A 24161-nucleotide genomic window follows, 5' to 3' on the forward strand; every position below is an offset into this window, starting at 1 on the left:
ACTAAATTCAAGAATTAAAAAGGGAGCAATTACACCAACCTTTCAGAAATAAAAAGGATAAGAGAATACTGTTAACAACTGTACATCAACAAATTAGATGACTTAGATGACATAGACAAATTCCTAAAAAGAAACAAACTATCAAAATCAACTCATCAAGAAGAAATTAAGAATTTGAACAGACCTATAAAAAGTAAAAAGACTAAATTAGAAATGAAAAATTTCTCACAAATAAAAGCCCTGGACCAGATCACTTCAAACATTTACAGAATTTACAAAATCTGGTTTAAAAAAAAAAAAAAAAAAAAAAAAGAAGGAACACTTCCCGATTCATTGTGAAGCCAGTATTACTCCAATACCAAAACCAGACAAAGCCATCACAAGATGAGAAAACTAAAGATCAATATCTCATCAATACAGATGCAAAAATCCTCAATAAAATACTAGCAAACCTAACCTAGAACATTAAAAAACAAATTATATACCATGCACATTTGGGATATATCCAACAAAATCAAGGTTGGTTCAGCACATAAAATCCAATCAATGTAAAAAAACCACATTAGCAGAACAAAGAACAAAAACCAGGCAGGCACAGTGGCTCATGCCTGTAATCCCAGCACTCTGGGAGGCTGAGGCAGGCGGATCACCTGAGGTCAGGAGTTTGAAATCAGCCTGGCCAACATGGCAAAACCCTGCCTCTACTAAAAATACAAAAATTAGCCAGGCATGGTGATGGGCACCTATAATCCCAGCTACTTGGGAGTCTGAGGCAGGAGACTCCCTTGAACCTGGGAGGCAGAGGTTGGCAGTGAGCAGAGATCATGCTGCACTGTACTCTAGCCCGCACAACAGAGTGAGGCTCTGTCTCAAGGAAAAAAAGAAAAAAAAGAAAAAAGAACAAAAACCAAATCATCTCAAAACATACAGAAAACACATGTGCCAAAATTCAACACCCTTTTATGCTCAAAAGATAACAAACAGAAGACGACATAATCAAGTTGATTATGGTGAAAAACTTCATGGTGAAAAACAGGATACATCCCCAGTAAGGCCAGGAATATGGGGATGTCCACTCTTGCCACACATCTATTTAATATTGTACTAGAGGTTCTAGTCAGAAGACGAGGCGAGAAAATGAAATAAACGGAATCCAGATTGGATAAGAAGTAAAACTACCCATTTGCAAGTGACATAATCTTAGATACAGGAAAACCTAAGAAACAAACAAAAACAGTATTAGAATCAATAAACACGTTCAGCACAGATGCAGGATACAAGGTCAACATTCAAAAATCAATTATATTTCTATACATTAGCAATAAACATTGTGGAAATAAAATTAAGAAATCAATTTCATTTACAATACCACCAAAAAAAATAAAGTACTTAGGAACATATTTAACAACAACAAAAAAATGCAGCTTGCACTCTAAAAACTACAAAACACTGTTGAAAGAAATTAAAGTAGACCTAAATATACAGAAAGACATCCCATATTCATGAATGGGAAAACAATATTTTTAAGATAGCAATACTCCCAAAGTTATCTACAGATTCAATGAACTCTCTATCAAAATTCCAATGGCCTCTTTTAGCAGAAACGGAAAAGCTGATCCTTAAATTCATATGAAACTGCAATAGGCACTGAATAGCCACAACAATACTGAAAAAGAAAAATAAAGATGCTCAGTATCATCTGTCATCAGGGAAACGCCAACAAAAATCAAAATGACATACTACCTCACATCCAGTAGGATGACTATAATCAAAAAGAAAGACAATGACAGGTGGTAATGAAGATGTGAAGAAATATGAGCCACTGTTTCCACTCCTATTGTATATACCCAAGAGAACTGAAAGCACACAACCACACAAAACCCTGTAAATTCAATGCAGCACTATTTATAAGAACCCAAATGTCCATCAACTGATGAAGAGATAAACATGTCCTATATCCATATGATGAAATATTATTGACCATGTGTGGTGGCTTACAGATTACATCTGTAATCCCAGCACTTTGGGAAGCTGAGGTAATTGGTAATTGGATCACTTGAGGTCAGGAGTTTGAGACCAGTCTGTCCAATGTGATGAAACCCTATCTCTACTAAAAACACAAAAATTAGCTGGGCGTGGTGGCAGGAGCCTGTAATCCCAGCTACTCAGGAGGCTGAGGCAGGAGAATTGCTTGAACATGGGAGGCAGATGTTGCAGTGAGCCCAGATTACGCCACTACACTCCAGCCTGGACAACAGAGTGAGACTCCATCTCCAATAAACAAATAAACAAATAAATAAAATTCAGTCATTAAAAAGAATAAAGTACTTATACATGCTCCAACATGGACAAATTTATGCTAAGTGGAATAAGCCAGATTTTTTAAAAGCCCCATATTCCACTTACATGAAATGTCTAGAATAGCAAATCTACAGAGACTGAAAGTAGATTAGTGATTTCCTAAAGCCAGGGTATGGGAAATGGGGAATGACTGTGAATGAGTATGAAGTATCTTTTGGGGGATGAGGAAATGTTCTGGAGTGAGGCAGTGGTGATGGTTGCACAACTTTGTGAATAAATGAAAGATTACTGAATTGTAGTATTTAAAAGGGTGAATTTCATGGTATGCAAATTATATCTGAAAAAGGAAGGAAGGAAGGAAGGGAGAAAGGAAGGAAACAAAATAGAAATGGCTGGTTCTATGAATAACTAGAGATCATTTGCTCACCTAGAGAAGCAACTGCCTCAGGTCCAGTCAATAGCTGCTACAGAAGTTCGGGCTCAGTATTATCAGATATGCTGGTTTTTCAAAAAGCCCTAATCCAAATTTTAATGTGAGATCTCCCCAATTTCAAATATTAGCAACTAATTCAAATTTTTACAAAAACAACCATGTTATCCTTGCATGCTGCCATTTTGTAAGCACTGACAACTTTAATTTCTTTTTAGTTATATTATTTTCAAATGTCAAGTAACATTAAGGAATTATCAAAGAAAAAATGTAAAAATTATTAACACAGAATATAACATAAAAGAAAGTGTTCCTTTCTTTTCTTTCTTTTTTTTTTTTTTTTTTTTTTTTGAGACAGGGTCTCACTTTGTTGCCCAGGTTAGAGTGCAGTGGCATGATCACCGCCTGCAGCAGCCTCAACTTCCCTGACTCAAGTGATCCTCTCAAGTAGCTGGGACTACAGGTACGCATCATGCCTGGCTAGTTTTTCGTTTTTGTTTTTGTTTTTTTATATGGCGTCTCACTGCGTTGCCCAGGCTGGTCTCAAACTCCTGGGCTCAAGCAATCCTCCTGCCTCGGCCTCTCAAAGTGTTGGGATTACAGGCCATCCAGCCTGGTCTCGAGAAAGTGCTCCTTTCATCATGCCTATCAGTACCATTTCAAGGGCAACCACTATATTACCTCAGTTTTTAGGACTTTTAATCAAGACAAATATAAGACTAAATTTTAAACAGCTGAGAAGAAAACATCTGGTCTAAACATCTTATTTTAAAATCTGAGGGCCAAAAAGATAATATAACTTATAAAGTTGGACAAAGCTAAGACTTGAATACCTGTTTCTTATTTCTTACTCAAGTAAACTTTCCATAATGCCATATCACTCCAATTTACCTTTTGAGGAAACAACTAGCTGGAATAGGAAATTCTCCTACCATACATATGCACATAGAGAAAGTCACAAAGTGGTTGGGGAAGTTTTATTTAGTATATTCTCTTTCAATAAAAATTTAAATTCTCAACGAAATTCTCAGGTGGTTTTGTTTTGTTTTCTGAGACAGGGTCTTGCACTGTCACCCAGGCTGATGTGCAGTGGTACTATCACAGCTCACTGCAGCCTCAATCTCCCGGGCTTAAGCAATTCTTCCACCTCAGCCTATAGCATTTGCTACCACGCCCGGCTAATTTTCTGTAGAGATGGAGTTTTGCCACGCTGCTCTGATGTCTGCAAGTACCAATCCCCACTGTACGGCTGAGGAATCAGAATATGACTGAGATACAGCTGATTTAGAGGAGGTAATTGCAAAATGAGCCTAAAACATCTCACTGAACCAGAAAGAAAGCACATAAAGACTTATGGGGACATGTCAAAAGGCCACAGGCACAACTTGAAGGGGATTCCACTAATCAAATATGGGACAATTTGAGCATCAAAATAAAAATAATGTTGGATTACAGGCCCACTGAATAGAAAAATGAAACAATGAAGTTAGGCCCAATAGCTATAATCTCAGCTACTCAGGAGACTGAGGCAGGAGGATCACTTCAGCCCAGGGGTTTGTATCCCACCAGGGCGACATGGCAAGATCGCATCTCCTGAAACAAAAACAAAAACAAAAACAAAAAAAAAAAAAGAAAGAAGAAAACCATGAGTCCATAAAAACAAAGATAAACAAATAAATCAACAATGCGAGGAAGAGAAAGCTTTTTCTTACAGTAGAATGTCAACTAATGAATGTAATAAAATTAGAAAGACCACCATTCAGCAATCATCAATAGAAATAATTAAGTAATAATTCAACCAAGAAAAATCAACAAATGCTAAAGCTAGTGGATGAAAAGTGTGATGAGGAATGAGTTACTTAGTTTCAACACACCATCTCCAAAAAATAATCATTTCTACTCATTTTTCAAAGGAAAAAAAAGTACCCTTTTTAGTGTAGAAACCCAGCAGACAAAAAAAAAAAGCTTAAATCAAGTGATCCATGTTAATTAAGATCATCAGTAACAGGCAAATTAAAATCATGTACCTAACTAGCCTGACTTCAATTTTTAAAAATTAAAAAAAATGTGCCAACTGGTAAGGTAACACTGAGAAGAATACCACATCACCTCTGTGATACTGCTACCAAAAATTGATAACCTGAATTGATTCATAGGGAAGCATTAGACAAATCCCAATTGAGAAATAGTCTAAGAATTAACTGCTCTGTAAACCTCAAAACTGTCAAAATCATGAAAGTCAAGGAAACGTTATGGCTGTTCTAGATTGAAATACATCAAAAAGACACAACAACTAAATGCAAATTATAATCCTGATTGAATTATTTTCCTAAAATGAGCATTATTGGGACTACTGGCAAAACTTGAATGGGTTCTGTGGATTAGATGATATAATTCTATCAATGCTAACCTCCTCATTTTGACAGTTGGATTCTGGATATGTAGAAAAATGTCCTTATTGATAGCAATTACAAACTAAAATGTTGTGGGGTGATGGGACCTCATGTTAGCAAGTTACTCTCAAATAATCAAAACAAATTTCTTTATACTGGTTTTGCAACTTCTGGAACTTAAAATTATTTCAGAAGAAAAAAATTGTAAAAACAAAAACAAAGTGAAAAAAATCTATTCTTCTCCAGTCTTATCAAGAAGCATCTCTGTTTTTCCAGTTGCTCAAAACAAAAATTTTGAGATAGGCTTGACCCCTCTCATGCTCTCACCTTATATTCCAATCCATTAGCAAATCCCATTAGCTTTCCCTTAAAAATATATTTCACTACTCCAAGCCATAATCCTCTCTTGCATGGATTACTGAAATAGTTTCATATCTGATCAACTTGATTTTACTCCAAACTCTAATATAACTCATTTCCTATACAACAATAAGGATCATCCTTTTAAAAAGTAAGTCAGAGAATGTTAATGCTCTCTCTCTGTCAGAAAGTACTGGTAGTTTCTCTACTTTGAATAAATTCCAAAGTCCTTGCCATGGCTTACTTCATATAATCTAGACTTCCCTACTTCTTGTTTTTTTGTTTTTTTTTTCTTTTTTGAGACAGGGTCTTGCTTTGTCACCCAGGCTAGAGCGCAGTGGCACAATCACGGCTCACTGCAGCCTTGACCTCTTGGACTCAAGTGATACTCCCACCTCAGCCACCCAAGTAGCTGGTACTACAGGTACGCACCACCATGCCCAGCTAACTTTTGTATTTTCGGTAGAGACAGGGTTTTCCTATGTTGCCCAGTCTGGTCTTGAACTTCTGGGCACAAGCAATCCACCTGCCTTGGCCTCCTAAAGTGTGCGATTACAGCCGTGAGCCACCATGCCTGGCCAACTTCCCTACTTTTGATGTTATATTCTACTACAGTAAAGGTTAGATACAGAACACTGCTACTTCCGCCAAGACTAACACAATGGATGACCCCATCCCCACCACTGCAAAAAAAGAAAAGAAAAGAAAAGAGAAGGCTGTTTAAATACCGGTAGGCTAAAAACATAAATATCCATTACAGCTTCCATGGCAATGCACTCTCACCAGTCTCCATTCTTCACCCCGCTTCCCACATCTCACCTGAGTCTGCTTCAGAATCTCTTCTTCCTTGTCTGGCTATTAAATGCCAGTGTCATTTGAAGTTTCATTCTTGCACAACTACTCTTTTCATTCTATTGAGTCTCTTGAAGAAACATCACCTATAAACTAACCCTCAAATCTGTATCTCCAATCTAGACAGAGCTAAGCTTCAAATTCCAAATTATATAAAACTAGTTGTTAGATATTTTAATCCTTGGCCACATGCTTAGGATGGCAAAGCAGTAAGTTAAAAAAGAGTGCATGATGACTACTTTGAGTCTTCAGAATGATTATACGATAAAAGTAAATCCCTTATTTGGTAACCCCTTGTATTTATTACACACAGCCAAATATACTTCCTGATTTAGTGAGATACTGAGATGAGGCTCTGGCAATGACACCCTGATTTTATCTCTTTCACATATAAGAGTTCATCATGATTGTCAGACTGTCAGACTGGAAAACCTCAAAATTCACAGGACACTGGGTAGTGTACTCAGAAGGGTGTGGTCTCAAAAGTAGAGAAAAATTATGCTAAACTAAATGCTACCCTGGTTCTACCTAATGAAACTTAAGAGCAAGACGCAAAGGATCTGTTTCCAAGTAATTTAACTGCTTCCCAAAACATACAAGAATGCAAAAATGTCCAGTGCCCAAAAAGGTAGAATTCATAATATATGGTATTGAATCAAAAAGTACCAAATATGAAGAGAGGCAGGAAAATGTGAGCCAGTCAACTAACAATAACAGACCCAGATATGACACAAATGATAGAATTAGTACGGTTGTCACAGCTATATTCCATATGTTCAAGCAGATAGAGGGAAGATGCTAAGTGGAGGCATGGAAGATGTTTTTTAAATGAAATTTTTACAGATAAAAAAATACAATGCCTAAGATGAAAATTACACTGAATGAAATAAACAACAGTAAATCAGACATCAGAGAAAAAGATTAGTAAACACAATAATGATGACAAAAAATAAAACCAATAAACAACTACAAAAAATGAACAGAGCATAAGCAGACACTAAGACAAACTGAAAGGAGCCTAATATACATTCAACTGAAGTCCCCAAATGACAGCAGGGCAAGATAGAATGTATACTTGAAGAAATGCCACAACTGTTTGGAATTTGACAGAAACTATAAACCCATAGATCCAAAACTCTTTATGAACCCAAGGCACAAAAAACTTGAAAAACACTTTACCAAGGTGCATCACAAACTGCTTAAAAAACACATTATACACACAGAAATAGCAACAGGATGACAGCAGACTTTCTCATCAGGAATAATGCAAACCAGAAGACAGAAAACATCATCATTAAAGTAAAGGTATACCTCAGATATTGAGGGTTCAGTTACAGATGATGGCAATAAGGCAAACATCATAATAAAGTGAATTTTTTTGTTTCCCAATGCATATAAAAGTTATGTTTACAATGTGTAGTCTATTAAGTGTCTATTAAGACATAATGCAATGGCATTATGTCTAAAAAACAATGTACATGCCTTAATTAAAAATTATTTATTGCTAAAAGAATGTTAAAGAACATCTGAGCCTTCAGAGTTGTAATCTTTCTGCCACTAGAGGGCCTCCATGTTGATGGCTCCTGACTGATAAGGGTGGTGGTGGTTGCTGAAGGTTGGGGTGACTAGGGCAATTTCTTAAAATAAGACAACAGTTTTATTTAGTTTAAAACAAACAATAAGTTTGCCGTGTCAACTGACTCTTCCTTTCATGAAAAATTTTACTCTAGCATTCGATGCTGTTTGATAAAATTTTACCCACCATAGAACTTTTTCCAAAATTGGAATCAAGCCTCCCAAACCCTTCATCGACTGAGTTGCTTATTGCTGCTTTACCAGTAAGTTTATGTAACATTCTAAATCTTTTGTTGTCATTTCAACAATGTTCGCAGCATCTTCACCAGGAGCTGATTCCATCTCAAGAAGCCACTTTGCTTATCCATAAGAAGCAACTTCTCATCCATCCAAGTTTTATGAGATTGCAGCAATTCAGTCACATCTTCAGGCTCCACTTGTAATTCTAGTTCTCCTGCTATTTCCATCAAATCTGTAGCTACTTCCTCCTCTGAAGTCTTGAACCCCTTCAAAGTTGTCCATCAGGGCTGGAATGAGCTTCTTTCAAACTCCTGTTAATGCTGATTTTTTTACCTCCTCCCATGAATCACCAATGTTCTTAATGGCACCTAGAATGATGAATCCTTTCCAGAAGGTTTTCAATTTACTTTGTTCTGATTGATCAGAAGAATCTGATCACTGTCTATGGCAGCTATAGCCTTACAAAATGCATTTCTTTTTCTTTTTTTAGTTTTGCAGTGCATATAAAGTTATGTTTACAATATACTGTAGTCTACTAAGTGTGCAATGGCATTATGGCTAAAAAATGTATATACTTTAATTTAAAAATTATTTATTGCTAAAAAAATGCTTAAAAACATGTGAGCCTGGCTTAGGCTAATTTTTTATTAGCCTAATTTTTTATTTTTATTTTTAAAGACAGTATATCACTGTTGCTCAGGCTGGTTGCAAACTCTTGGCTTCAGGTGATCCTCCCACTTTGGCCTCCCTAAGTGTTGAGATTACAGGTATGTAATTTTTCAATTATGGTGCTGGGAAAATTGGACTATCATATGCAGAAGAATGAAACTGAATCATTATGTCTCACCGTATACAAAAATCAACTCCAGATGGATTAAGGACCTAAATGTAAGATGTGAAATTATGAAATTACGAAAAGAAAACTAGGGAAAACTCTTTTGGACACTGGTCTAGGCAAATAATTTGTGACTAAAACCTCAAAAGCACAGACAACAAAAACAAAAATAGACAGACGGGACTTAGTTGAACTAAAAAGCTTCTACACAAAAGAAATAATCAACAGAGTAAACAGACAACCTACAGAGTGGGAGAAAATATTTGCAAACTATACATCCAATGGGGACTAATATCCAGAATCTACAAGGAATTCAGACAACTTCACACACACAAAAATAAAATAATCATCCCATTAAAACATGGGCAAAGGACATGAACAGACATTTTTCAAAAGAAGTTTGACAAAAGAACGGCAAGATCTTTAAAAAACTAGAAAAGAATGCTAAGAGAAATCAAAGACCTATAAATTGAACAAAATGCCATGTTCATGGACCAGAAGACTCAATGTTGTTACAAAATTCAATGAAATCTTAAATATCCTGGCAGCCAATACTGTGAAAACTGAAAAGCTGATTGTAAAATTTACATTGACAGTCCGGGCAACATAGCAAGAACTCATACCTACAAAAAAATTAAAATTATCAGCTGGGCATGGTGCCATGTTCCTGTAGTCCCAACTACTAAGGAAGCTGAAGCAGGAGGATCCCTGAGCCCAGGAGTTCGAGGCTGCAGTGAGCAATGATGGCGCCACTGCACTCCAGCCTGGGCAAGGGAGGGAGACCCTGTTGAATACAGAAGAATAGAACAGAACAGAATAGGAAATGTGAAGGACCTAGAAATTCTAAAACAAGTTTGGAAAAGAAGAAAGAGAACTTAAATTATGTAACTTCAAGACTTATTATAAAGCTGTAATAATCAAGACAGTGTGTTATTGGCATACAGGTAGATAAATGGTTAATGAAACAGATTATCTAGAAACAGACCCATATATACATGGCCAGTTAATTTTTTTAAAGGGCTAAGGCTATTCAATGGGGAAAGGATAATCTTTTCTATACACTGTGGTACAACAGCTGGATACCTCAGCTGTCACCTCCTAACAGACAAAAACTAACTCAAAATAGATCATAAACCTACATATAAGGACTAAAACTATAAAACTTGTAGAAAAAAATTATGGTGACCTTGACTTTGGCAAAGATTTCTTTGCATTTTTTAATGGTGTCTTTTGAAGAGCAAAAGTACAGTACATATCTTAAAAGAAAAAATGCATTGAACTTCAAAAATTAAAAATGTTTACCCTTCAAAAAACACCATTAAAAAAATAAAAACACAAGCCACAGACTAGGAGAAAAAATGTACTGAACACATACCTGACAAAATATTTGTATCCAGAATATCTAAAGTATTCTTACAACCCAACAAAAAAAAGACAAACATTAAGATTAGGACATACACTTCACCAAAAAGACATTAAGGATGGCAAATAAAGCCATGGTCAATAAGATAAGATGCTCAATATCATTAGTCATCATGGAAATGCAAACCAAAACTACAAGATTACAAAAGACTAGCCATCCAAAGTGTTGGCAAGGATACCGTGCAACTAAAATGCTCATGCACTACTGTTGAGAATGTCAAATGGTACAACCGCTTTGGAAAACAGTTTGGCAGTTTCTTACAAAACTAAACATACTCCCATATGAACCAGTAATCATGCTTTATATTTACCCAAATGAGTCAAAAACTTAGATCTACACAAAAACCTATGCATGAATTTTATTAGCAGCTTTATTCATAATGGCCAAAACTTGGAAGCAAGGTGTTCTTAAGAAAGTGAGCAGATAAATAAAGTGTGGCATATCCATATGATGAAATACTAAGAACTATCAAGTCACAGAAAAGTCATGAAGGAATCTTTAATGCTTATTACTAAGTGAAAGAAGCCAATCTGAGACTGGGCACAGTAACTGACACCTGTAATCTCAGCATTTTGGGAGGCCGAGGCAGGCAGATCACCTCAGGTCAGGAGTTTGAAACCAGCCTGGCCAATATGGCAAAACCCGTCTCTACTAAAAATACAAAAATTAGCCGGGCACGGTGGTGCATGCTTGTCCCAGCTACTTGACTGGCTGAGGCAGGAGAATCACTTGAACCTGGAAGGCAGAGGTTGCAGTGAGCCAAGATTCCACCACTGCACTCCAGCCTGTCTCCAAAACAATAAAAAAAATAAAAAAATTTTTAAAAAAGGCTAGATACTATTGATTCCAACTATGTAACACTTCAGAAAAGGCAAAACTATGGAGACAGTAAAAAGATCAGTGGCTGCCAGGCATTCAGGAGGAGGGGAACAGGGATGAACAACAGGTGGACCACAGAGGATTTTTAGGGCAGTGAAATCATTCTGTATGATACTGTAATAGCAGATATACATCACTATACTATACAACATTATATCTGTCAAAACCCCCAGAATATACAACAGAGTTAATTCTAACGTAAATTATGGACTTCAGTTTACAATAATGCCTCATTATTTGCTCATCACCCATAACAAAGGTACGACACTAACGCAAGATGTTAATAACAGGGGAAACCAGGAGGGGAGTTAAGAGGATGAGAATATATATGGGAACTCCCTACTTTCCACTCAATTTTTCTATAAACCTAAAACTGTTCAAAAAAATAAACTTCCCTCCTTTTCACCTTCAAAAAGTGAAAGAAACAAAATGAGATTTGAAAAGACATCTCATCAACATCTGAAATGTTGGCAAGGATGTTGTACAACTAAAACATCATACATTGCATTGATGAGAGTGTCAAGCGGTACAATCACTTCAGAAATGTTCGACAATTTTTTACAAAGGTAAACACGCACCTACTGACAGGGTTTAAATCTGTGTCTCCACCCAAATCTCATGTTGAAATGTAAGCCCCAATGCTGCAGCCTGGTGGGAGGTGACTGAATCATGAGGGTGGTTTCTAATGGTTTAGCACCATCCCTCTAGTGCTGCTCTCCTGATGGTGTTCTTGAGATCTGGACGTTTAAAAGTGTGTGGCACCTCCCCCGTCTCTCTCTTCCTCCTGCTCTGGCCATGTGAAGTGCTGGCTCCCCCTTCTGCCATGATTTTAAGTTTCCTGAGGCCTCTTCAGAAGCTGAGCAGGTGCCAAAATCATGCTTCCTATAAAACCTGCAGAACTGTGAGCCAATTAAACCTCTCTTCCTTATAAATTATCTAGTCTTGGGTATTTCTTTATAGCAGTGCAAGAATGGACTAATACACCTACCATATGACCCACCCATTCAATGCCTAGGTATTTACTCAAGAAAAATGAAAGCATATGTCCACATGAATATACTTGTACACAAATGTTCTTAGCAGATTTATTTGTAATAGCCCAAAAGTGGAAACCCAAATGTCCATCATCAGGTAAATGGTTAAACAAATTGTGGTACAGCCATACAGTAGAATAAATAATATTCAGCAATAAACAAAAATAAACTATTGATACATACAATAATATGAATGAATCTCTAAATAATTATGCTGAGTGAAAGAAGCTAGACTCTCCCCCACTTCAAAAACAGTACACACATACACTGCATGACCCCATTTATACACAATTCTAGAAAAGGTAAACTAATCTATGGTGACAGAAAGTAGATCACTGGTTTAAAAAAAAAAAAAAAGCAGATCATTGGTTATCTAGGAACAACGGATAGAGGTAAGACTGTGATGAATTACAAAAGAGCCTGAACAAACTTTCAGAGATGATGAATATGTTCACTATCTTATTTATAACTACCAAAACTAGGGGTGACGATTTGACAGTTATACACATATGTCAAAATTTGCCATAATTATATACTTCAAATGTGCAGTTTATTGTATGTTAATTATCTCAAGTTATTTTACAAAATTATTCTTTAATGCTACTAGCTCTGCAACTCTGATCATTGATTTTAGGCCAATTTATGAATCACACCACAAATCTCATTACTCTGCAGACATCTTTGCTTTTGATTTTTAAAAAATATATTACTTAAACTGGTGATTCCTTTGTTTGCCAGACCGTAAATGAACTGAGTTTTTAAAAAATAAAGTCAAATCTGTCATCATTGGTTACATATATCCTAATTGCAAGTATTCAAAAATTCTGAAGATAATTTCAAAGAAGTATTTCCCACATAACACCAGTCACCTCTGAGAAAAATTAGGTGGCTGCAGGTAAAAGGAAGAGAGGAGAGGGTTCTGAGACCTTTCACTGCGTATCTTTCCAAACATTTTGAAGTTTGTACCCTATTATTTACTCAAAACCATATAAAATTCAAATTTAGGCAGGGCGCGGTGGCTCAAGCCCATAATCCCAGCACTTTGGGAGGCAAAGGTGGGCAGATCACGAGGTCAGGAGATCGAGACCATCCTGGCTAACACAGTAAAACCCCGTCTCTACTAAAAATACAAAAAATTAGCTGGGCATGGTGGCAGGCGCCTGTAGTCCCAGCTATTCGGGAGGCTAAGGCAGGAGAATCGCCTGAACCCAGGAGGCAGAGGTTGCAGTGGGTGGAGATCACACCACTGCACTCCAGCCTGGGGGACAGAGCAACACTCTGTCTCAAAAAAAAAAAAAAAAATCAAATTTAAAGGGAATTTAAAAAGTGTTCTCCCAACATTTTAAGTAATAATATAAGAGCAACAATATAGAGCCTCCCAGAACGAATAAAAGAAATAATACTTCCATAGATGCAATAAATTTGGTTAAGTTTTAATAACTTAATAGTCATACCACATATGTAATCTCAAATTGTTTGAATGATCACACTCCACATAAAGTGGCAGTCATTTGTAAACATGTCTGCACATCCTCAGAAAGGCAGAGAAAAATCTAATTTTCATCTAGTGGTCCCTGTGGTCCTAGTAATTATCATATTTGGGATGTATTTGTTTCCTTTCTCTTATCGAGTTTTAAAAGGTCTTTTAGTTGATAAAATGTTTTATCATTTCTTGAATTAATATTTCAAAAGAATGTGTAGTTTATTTGGCAAATAAATTTGAGTTTTTAATATTTCCTTAGGACACAAAGTATTGTAGAATGTTTTAGAGTCACACAGGGACCTGGGTTCAAAACCTAGCGGTAGTTATAAGTAACTCTCGGCTATTACAAACCCATGTCCTTGTTTATGAAATGAAGATAGAAGAGACTATATGACAGGTTTGCTTTAAGTGCTGAATAATATATAACACCTAACACAAACACCTGACACCTTATTTAACAGATGTCAGTTCTCTTCCTCCAAACAGCTCAGTGTTAAAGGCAATATTCAACTCTAAGCAGCAAATTGATTTTTCTCCTTTTTAAGGTATTACTCAGACAACATATTTGTAATTTTTAACAGATCCCTTCTTACTCATCCATACTTTCTCTCTCAGTGGGTCATGTTACGTACAAAAATAAAGACAGCAAGGAGAGCTCAGACGGTGGAACCAGACTGCTTGGGACTGAAATCGGCATTCGCCACTTACCAGGTGTGTGACCGCAGGCAAATGACTTAATCTTTCTTTGCCTTGATTTCCTTACTTGTAATATGGAGATTTATGGCACAATAGTATCTCAAGATTGCTATGGAAGTTAAACGTTTAAGTTAATGTAAAGTGCTTAGAAAGAGGCCGGCATATAGTAGTAACTATGCAAATGTTTGTTAAACAAAATTGAGTTGATACACACTTAGGGGTTTCCCCCACCCCACTTAGTTCTCAATAATGAGAATGTGGGGGAATTTGTTTTAAATGTTTACAAATGTTTACAAATCTTAATTTTTTTCTATATTTGATTATTTTAAAGAGGAAAGAAGGTAGCTCTTAGAACAAATTTAGACTTTAAAAAAAATTCTCAATCTGTACCCTGACTGTTGTCCCTGATACTGTTATCAGGCACTAGGAAAAAAGCAACAACCCATAATTGGTTTACCAAAAACATCACTCAACTGTTTATGGACGATAATCAGCAATAACGGCTGTCAGTGCCATGGTTCCTCTGTAAAAATGGAGACAAGTGTATCTACTTTATATGATTGTTACAAACATTTAATATTATTTGTAAAGCACTTAGAACAATACCAGAGCAGAGTGAACATTTAAAAAATAGCTAACATTTATTAGGTTCAGGATTTGAGCCCAATCCTGGGCAGAATCCACTTCTACACACTACAGTTGGCCCTCCCTATCTGCACATTCCGCATGTGCGGATTCAACCAACTGGAGATCGAAAACAAATTTAATTTAAAATAATGCAACAATAAAAAAACACAAAAAATGCCGTGTAACAATAATTTACACAGCACTTACACTGTGTTAGGTATTACAAGTAATCAAGAGACAATTTAAAGTATACGGAAGGATGTGTGTAGGTTGCATGCAAATACTACTCAATTTTATATGAGAGATGTTGAGCAACTGGGGATTTTGGTATCTGTGGGAGTCGAGGTTCTGGAACCAATCCCCCGCAGATACCAAGGGACGACTGTGTATTACACTGCCTCTCATTGTTTGTTTATTTTTTTCAACCAACATTTAACATATGCTTACTGTGTGCCAATATGCTCTCCTCACCAATCTTGATTTTAAAAATGATAAAATGCTAACATCCTCTAAAAATTAAAAATCCTTCCAAAGTAAGCAGAATTTATACCTTAATACTTTATTAATATAATAAAACCATGACCAAGGCTTCAGTCAAAATCAGTTCATATTGAACAACATATTAATATTTTGCTGATGGGAGTTTAACACTTTCTATTGCAAAACTCCCCAATGGTATCAAACACAGTACTTCTCAGTCAGAATTCTGAAGTCAACACGTTGCCTGAACCTCAAACTCCAACACAAAAACCCAAGACTAGCCAATTCTCTTCAAATCAATTCCTGTAATCCTCTTCATTCCATGCTTTGTAAAAATGTTATTTGTGTAGCTGGCTGTCTTCATTATACAGGACCTTTTAAAAATGTATTTACTTATTTATTTTAGAGATAGAGTCTCACTCTGTCACCCAGCCTGGCTCAAGCAATCCTCCTACCTCAGCCTCCTGAGTAGCTAAGACTACAGGCACACACCACCACGCCTGGCTAATTTTTCAATTTTTACTAGACATGGGGTCTTGCTATGTTTCCCAGGCTGGTCTTGAACCCCTGGCCTCAAGTGATCCTCCTGCCTCAGCCTCCAAAGTACTGGGATTATAGGCAAGAGCCACCAAGCCCAGCCAGGAAACACTACTTAGGTATCTTTCTATCTCCCACAGCACCCAACAGTACTTTGCACATAGCTAGCCTATTACCAAACATCTTAAATAAATCGCAAATTTGACTCTCCTTACAACCATAACATAATATAGCACACATATGTTTCAGTTAATCTAACCTATCTGCTTTTCTCAAAGGACTTGCTATTAATAGAGCCCCCTTCCTGGTCCTTGATTTCTGCTCATCCCTTGAATACCCATCTCCCCCCTCTTTAGTAAATCTTACTACTAATTTGCATCTCAAAACAATTTACCCAGGAAACCATTCGGATAACCAAAAGAAGCAAATAGATAATCAAAAAAAGCAAAGAGTAGGAGTCAATAGGTTCTGAGCTATACTATGAAGTGTTCCATGTGCCTTATTGATAGCTACTTTTTGTCTCTGTGCTGTCTGAAATGCTTCCTTTTTTCTACTTGTCCAAACCATCTTTTAAGGGCCCAGCTTAAGCCCTCCCTGTCCTCTTCACCTGGTCATCTTTCCATGTATACATGATAATGGAAAAGAATTATCATCTGTGGACTGTCAGACGATGCGCTAGACATTTCACATACACTACCACCTAACCCTGGCTACACTGGAATGACAGCACTTGCCATCTCTCCACTCATCACACAGTCACCTTTCTGAAAGGATATTACCTCACAGAACAGCTTCCTAACTATTCCATATTTTTACATGTGCTCTCTGCCACTAGACTACAATAACCTCAAATATAGGAACTATGTCTTCAACTTTATTCTGCACTAATCTTCTTTTCCCTCCACCTTTCCCCTCATCTTTAAAAATATACCCCTCCTATTTCTCAATCTCTTCTCATTACCACTGCAATGACTACTAATAAAAGCTACTATTGACCAGGCGCAGTGGCTCACGCCTGTAATCCTAGCACTGTGGAAGGCCAAGGCAGGCAGATCACCTGAGGTCAGGAGTTTGAGACCGGCCTGGCCAACAGGGCGAAACCCTGTCTCTACTAAAACTACAAAAATCAGCAGGGTGTGGTGGCACATGCCTGTAATCCCTGCTACTTGGGAGGCTGAGGTTTGAGCCCAGGAGGCAGAGGTTGCAATGAGCCGAGATCGTGCCATTGCACTCCAGCCTGGGCGACAGAGTGAGACTCTGCCTCAAAAAAAAAAAAAGCTACTATTTATAATGGCTTGCATTGAGCAAACACTCTTAAGTGTTTTACATTTGATTTCATCCTTACAACAATCCCATAAGGTAGTTATCATTTCCCTGTTTCACAGAGGAGGAAGTGGGCTTAGAGAGCTTAAGCAACTTGCTCTCTCACATTTGTATGAGCCTTGATCTATATCACTATGGACTCCCACAACTTTAACATCCCCCACTGTGTTTCTTTTCATCCTTAACTGCTGTGGCAGTTTATACCGTGTCAACCTGGTTACATCCAAACTACATTTCCCAGAATCCTCTTTCCATAGGGTAGGTGGCCCAAAGAGCAAAAGACTTTCTGAAGAGTATGGTTAGATAGAGCTGCAGTTGCCAGCCGACTGCGCAGCTCTCCTGTGCTCTGTATACAGCTCCTCTTCTTGATTGACAACCCTGCTGACCAAACAGCAACCCCAGGTTCACCACCAAAAGCTTGACTGAGGACCACAAAAGAGGCAGCTACGCAGAGGTGACAACTCTCCACAGACTTTTCACCAGCTCCAGTGTGTGGTCCCACTCCAGCAGCTGGGCATATCTGGCTTCTCAGATTCACCTGTAAACGCTGAGTTGACCACTGCACAACTGCTTCAAAGAGGCTGAATAGTAGCTTTTCTCTGACCTGCCCTACAGACTCTGACTTCTGGAGTTTTTCCCACAGCTGTATGAAGTCATATTCCTTTCCTAAATCCCTTATTCCATAATATCATAGTAGCTCTGTTTTCTTGATTGAGCCCTTAAATGATTCAAGTATTCAAGCTTCCTCCCAATCTACTGACCAAGAAATCTCTGCAGCTTTCCCTCTGAGATCTTCTTGCATATATAACAAAATCTACATCATTTGGTCTCCAATTTGACTGCTTCCAAACAAACCTTGTTTTATCAGTTCTGCACTGTCCTTCTTTGCTTCCAAGGAACAAGTAACCCTCATTCCAAAAAAGTCGTATCTCACTACTCGATCCTCCCATTTGCAAAAAGCAGTATTTAATGGAGAGAATACTAGAGTGGGTAACAGATTAACAAACGTCAATACCAATTTATTAACTAAGAACAAGATTAGCTAAAAACACTCCAGGGCTAGCCAGGTGTGGTCGTGTATGCCTGCAGCCCCAGCTACTCAGGAGGCTGAGGTGGGAGGATCCCTTGAGCCCAGGAGTTTGAGTACAGCCTGGGCAACATACAAAAACCCTATCTCTGGGAAAAAAAAAAAAAAAAAAAAAAAAACCCAACAAAACAAAACAAAAAGAATACTCAGAGGATACGTGTATGCTTTAGTTAGAAATGTGAAGATGGAGAAAGGAAGAACAAGAAATAAAAAATTCTGAAAAAAAAATATTTCGTGATGTATAGTTTGTCCCAAAATGTGTTTTTCCCCCCCATTTGAAGTAAGGAAGCTTCACTTTTTTAGATAATCATTTTGGGCTTATCCAAGTGTCTCCCTGAATTATTTTTCGGTTGCTACTGGGCATAAAGGAAGACTGTATGTACAATTTTTCCAGTACTTTTTTTCCTTCTCCAAAAAGATCTTCACCCCACTCCCTACCTTTTTGGCTAACATATTTCCAAAAATGTATTTTATTAGTCTTGGTTCTCCACTCATAACATGAGAATAATTCTGTTCTCTGTTATTTTCTAGGGCTCAATGCTTACTATTCTGGAGTTCATTACTAAGCTGTCCCACAAGTGATTCTGATTCCCATCTTATTCACTCTTTCAACAAGTATTTACTGAGAGCCTACTATAAATCAAGCACAGGTCAATGCAAACCTTCTGGCTATAAAATACCTTTAAGTAAGAGATCTCATTTGGATCAACTAAACACATTGAATAGAGCTACTTAACTTCCTTCCAAATGCTGTCCTGTAACAAATGTTCTCCAGACTGCTGCCATGTTAACAACCTTCTAAGCAAGAACTCGTTTAAGTCTCTTCTGCCTCTTTACCATTTTCTGGTAAGTTGTGGACCTCACAGAATCACAGGCTACACAGGTCCTTAAGAGGCAACAAGTCCGAGGGTAGCGTCACTTTTACAAACTCAGAAATCCTGAAGTCACTCTGCAGATTTAAGACTAACTCACGCTGCCTACCTACCATCAACTATTGAACAGAATAGAATGTAGTTTGTGATACTCCCTTCAGAAAAACTCTAGGCAAGAAATCCCTCAGGCACATCCCTGTGTAAACTTTCCAACTCTAAAAGCAATATCCAAAACCCCCTTGACTGGCTGGGAACAGTGGCTCACGCCTGTAATCTCAGCACTGTGGGAGGCCAAGGCGGGTGGATCACTTGAGGTCAGGAGTTCGAGACAAGCCTAGCCAACATGGTGAAACCCCGTCTCTACTAAAAATACAAAAATTAGCCGAGTGTGGTGGTGCATGCCTGAAATCCCAGCTACTCGGGAGGCTGAGGCGGGAGATTGGCTTGAATCCGGGAGGTGGAGGTTGCAGTGAGCTGAGATTGTGCCACTGCACTCCAGCCTGGTAACAAAGCGAGACTCTGTCTCAAAAAAAAAAAAAAAAAAACCCTTGACTGTGGAATATAATTCTTGTGAAGTGAATTAATATACATTACATGATCTCAGAACACATAACTAATCTACCCTTTCTCAAATCACAGGGCAAGATTATATATGAAGAGACATAACAGCTTGGGGGTGAAGTCAAAAGAATGCAGCCATGTACTGATCACAGACTGGTTGGATTAATGTCACATCATCTCTAAAAGTAGATTTTTATCAATCTAAGGCTGAGCAACCCTCTACTTATCTTGTTTCTTTATAGTATCTGAGCAACTAAGAAGTTTTGTAAATACTGTCTGACATATGTATATTATACAATAAGATATTATTAACTTTAAAAAGGAGTTAACAGGTAACTTTAAAATGGCTAATCAGAATATACATTAAAGCCATCATATGAAACATAATATTGATCTATCTCTCCTTAAACTGAATCAGGAGACATTAGGTCTCATTTCCCTATCACATTAGAATAAAATACTTTGGATTAAAACTCCAGGCAGGGCACTGTGGCTCACAACCATAATCCCAGCACTTTGGGAGGCTGAGGCAGGCATATTACCTGAGGTCAGGAGTTTGAGACCAGCGTGGCCAACATGGTGAAACCCTATCTCCACTAAAAATGCAAAAATTAGCCAGGCGTGGTGGCACATGCCTGTAATCCCAGCTACTCGGGAGGCTGAGGCACGAGAATGGCTTGAATGCAGGAGGCGGACGTTGTGGTGAGCCAAGATCGCACCACTGCACTCCAGCCTGGGTGACAGAGTGAGACTCCGTCTCAAAACAAAACCTCCGTAATACCATTAAAATGTAACAAAGCCAGTCAAACTTAACAGTAATTAGAAACTCTCAAATAATGATAATGAAACACATCTAAACACGTCTAAGTCACAAATCTAAAATAAAATATGACTTAGGAGCATCCAACTACAGTCATCCCTCAGTATCCACAAGGGACTTGTCTCAGGACCCCATAGATAACAAAATCTGCAAATGCTCAAGTCCCTCATATAAAATGGCAAGTATCGGCTGGGCATGGTGGCTCACGCCTGTAATCCCAGCACTCTGGGAGGCCGAGGCGGGTGGATCACTTGAGGTCAGCAGTTTGAGACCAGCCTGGCCAACATGGTGAAGCCCTGTCTCTACTACAAATAGGAAAATTAACCTGGTGTGGTGGTGTGCACCTGTAGTCCCAGGTACTTGGGAGGCTGAGGCACAAGAATCACTTGAACCCAGAAGGCAGACGCTGCAGTGAGCCGAGATCACACCACTGCACTCCAGCCTGGGTGACAGAACAAGACACTGTCTCAAAAAAATAAAAATAAAAAGGCGGTCGGGCATGGTGGCTCACACCTGTAATCCCAGCACTTTGGGAGGCTGAGGCGGGCAGATCACGAGGTCTGGAGTTCAAAACCATCCTGGCCAACATGGTGAAACCCCGTCTCTACTAAAAATACAAAAAATTAGCCGGGTGTGGTGGCGGGCGCCTGTAGTCCCAGCTACTCAGGAGGCTGAGGCAGGAGAATGGCTTGAACCAGGGAGGTGGAGGTTGCAGTGAGCCCAGATCGTGCCACTGTACTCCAGCCTGGAGAAAGAGTGAGACTCCATCTCAAAAATAAATAAATAAATAAATAAATAAATAAATAAATAAATAAAAATAAAAAGGCAAAGTATTTACATATAAACTATGCACATCCTCCCATATACTTTAAATCATCTCTAGATTATTTTTAATACCTAATATAACTGCCATGTAAATAGTTGTTATAAGGTATTTTTTTAATTTGTATTTTTTTTTTTTTCTTTTTGAGATAAGGTCTTGTGATATTGCCCAGGTTGGCCTCGACCTCTTGGGCTTAAACAAACCTCCCACCTCAGCCTCCAAAGTAGCTGGCACTACAGGCATTTGCCACTGCGCCCAGCTTGTTGAATTGTGACTAGTAATATTATTCTCAAATATTTTATTTTTTATTTTTGTGTGGACAGAGTCTCACTCTGTTGCCCAGGCTGGAGTGCAGTGGCAGGATCTCGGCTCACTGCAACCTCCGACTCCCTGGTTCATGCGATTCCCCTGCCTCAGCCTCCCGAGTAGCTGGGATTACAGGCATGCATCACCACGCCCAGCTATTTTTTTTGCATTTTTAGTAAAGACAGGGTTTCACCATATTGGCCAGGCTGGTCTCGAACTCCTGACCTTGTGATCTGCCCGCCTCGGCCTCCCAAAGTACTGGGATTACAGGCATGAGCCACCGTGCTCGGCCATTCTCAAATATTTTCTATCTGTGGTTGGTTGAATCCACAGATGCAGCAGCACCTGCAGATACAGAGGACTGACTGTATTACTACAAAACAGCAAAGAAACAAGTAAAAAATGACTTCATCTTAGATTGGAGATCTCTTCCCAAAGAATAATAAGAAATAGCATTGACTCACATTTTTCCCACTGGCTTCCATTTAATGATTTTCAAAATTAATTTTCAAAAACTTTTCCACAGAAAACTGTCTCCGTGGGAGGGCTGTTCACAAATACTTGTTTTTATCCTTCTGGGCATATGGAAAGATTAAATTTCCCCATCCTGTTTATATCCCAAGTACAGTCAAGAGTCTTCCTTTGGCCAGAGCTGGTGGGTGAAAGTGGTGAATGTTTCTAGGTAAAAGCTTTAAAAGCCAGAGTGTAGTCTGATATGGTCTCTTTTCTCTCTTAACTAATTAACCAGTAATGTTCCGTGTAGATCAGTCAGGGTGGTGGGAAAAATTGTAGAAAGATGTAAACCTTCTTGGAAGGCTGGAAGGTTTTACAAAAGCTTCGGAAAAAGATTTGGCTGAAGGCAGCCAGATTGTCTTATCTGGTGCCTGAAACTTTAGGTTAGATAACAAGGGGATGTAAAGAAACTGATCTAGGTAAGTTAGTTTACTTAGACCTCGGAACCTGGCCTAAATCATCTGCATGCAGGACTACTGGGGGGTGGGGGTGGGCGCAGCACGACCATGTGAATTCCCCACAAGTGTGTTGACTCAAGACCTTTGTCATTAAATCTATACTGAATAAATGCCCGCAGCGCAAGCACAGGCTTGTCAGGGCCTCGGCCGCTGACTCTTTATACACCCTCCTCAGTGTCTGTGGGCGGCCCAGTCCCCTAGCCCGCTCTTTCACTGGCTTCCTGTGTCTGAGTTCATTTGTTCATCTGTTGTTCAGCCAGGGTCTGCGGGTTGGACCCGGCAGGTAGTGCCCTGTGTGAGGAATGCTGCAACAGATCACAACAGAACCCTTGAAAATGAAGGTGAAAAAACTGCGGTCAGTAAGTCATTGTTGCCTGCTCTGAATTTCCAAGTTCGAGGGAATTGCTCAGGCTAGGGTTTCATCAAGGGACAACAGTTATCAGCTCTACAGAAACAGTATATAAAAGTATTTAAAAAGCTGCTTAAAGCTAGTGGAGCCTGGGTTTCACAGGCTCAATTAAGGGACCTAATGCAAACTGTTGTATCCCATAACCCATGGTTCCTGGAAAAAGGTACGCTAGCCACAGAGCTCTAGGAACAAGTGGGGAGAAATCTTAAACATCATGCACAAGGACAACAGGTCCCAGTAACATCTTTAACATTACGGGCTTTAGTTAGGGCAGATCTGGCCCCGTTATACACAGAAGAGCCTAAAAAGGGGAGGGAGGAGGAACCGTCATCTACCTTACTGCCTCCTTATCCCTCAGCCCCGCTATCACCGGGCCAAAATAACAAAGAGGAAACGGAGGTTTTGCCTGAGCCCCCTCCTCCAATAAACTAGAAGAAAAGACAAGGGATATGCTACAGCTAGGGGATCCTGTCTTAAGCAAGTGGCATTAGAAGGGGAGCTCTTAGCCTGCCCAGTAATGCAAGAACGACAATGCAATCAGGTACATGAACCCATTTCTTTTAATGCTTATAAAAAGCTAAGAAAAAGCATTAAAGAAAACAGAGCCGCTAGCCAATTTCCTTACGAAAGGAATGACTGAAGCCTTGGCAGACAACTTCCGTATGACCCCATAGGACTGGTCAGTGCTGGCTAAAACAATTTTGGAGGCCAGCCAGTACCTCCACTAGAGGGCAGAATACGATGAGTTGTGCGAACAACAAGCCAACTAGAACGAGGTGGCCGTGCAAGATGTAACAGCTGCTATGCTCCAGGGTAGGGGTCCCCATGCCGATGTACAACAACA

The 24161-nt window shown here is 38.7% G+C and overlaps 1 protein-coding gene and 1 long non-coding RNA gene across 2 annotated transcripts in view; one reads left to right on the top strand and one right to left on the bottom strand.

The window, feature by feature from the left end:
* Positions 1–20367, top strand: part of LOC129532207 (uncharacterized) — a 73788-nt gene extending 53421 nt beyond the window's left edge. The window contains exons 3-5 of the long non-coding RNA XR_008677850.1: positions 14421–14516; positions 19087–19401; positions 20067–20367. This is a non-coding gene — a long non-coding RNA (uncharacterized lncRNA). The remainder of the gene's footprint in view (positions 1–14420; positions 14517–19086; positions 19402–20066) is intronic.
* MAP3K2 (mitogen-activated protein kinase kinase kinase 2) overlaps positions 1–24161 on the bottom strand; it is a 90002-nt gene that overhangs the window by 49112 nt on the left and 16729 nt on the right. The window lies entirely within an intron of this gene.

This window comes from Gorilla gorilla, chromosome 11, assembly GCF_029281585.2.
Source record: "Gorilla gorilla gorilla isolate KB3781 chromosome 11, NHGRI_mGorGor1-v2.1_pri, whole genome shotgun sequence".
Lineage (NCBI taxonomy): Eukaryota > Metazoa > Chordata > Mammalia > Primates > Hominidae > Gorilla > Gorilla gorilla.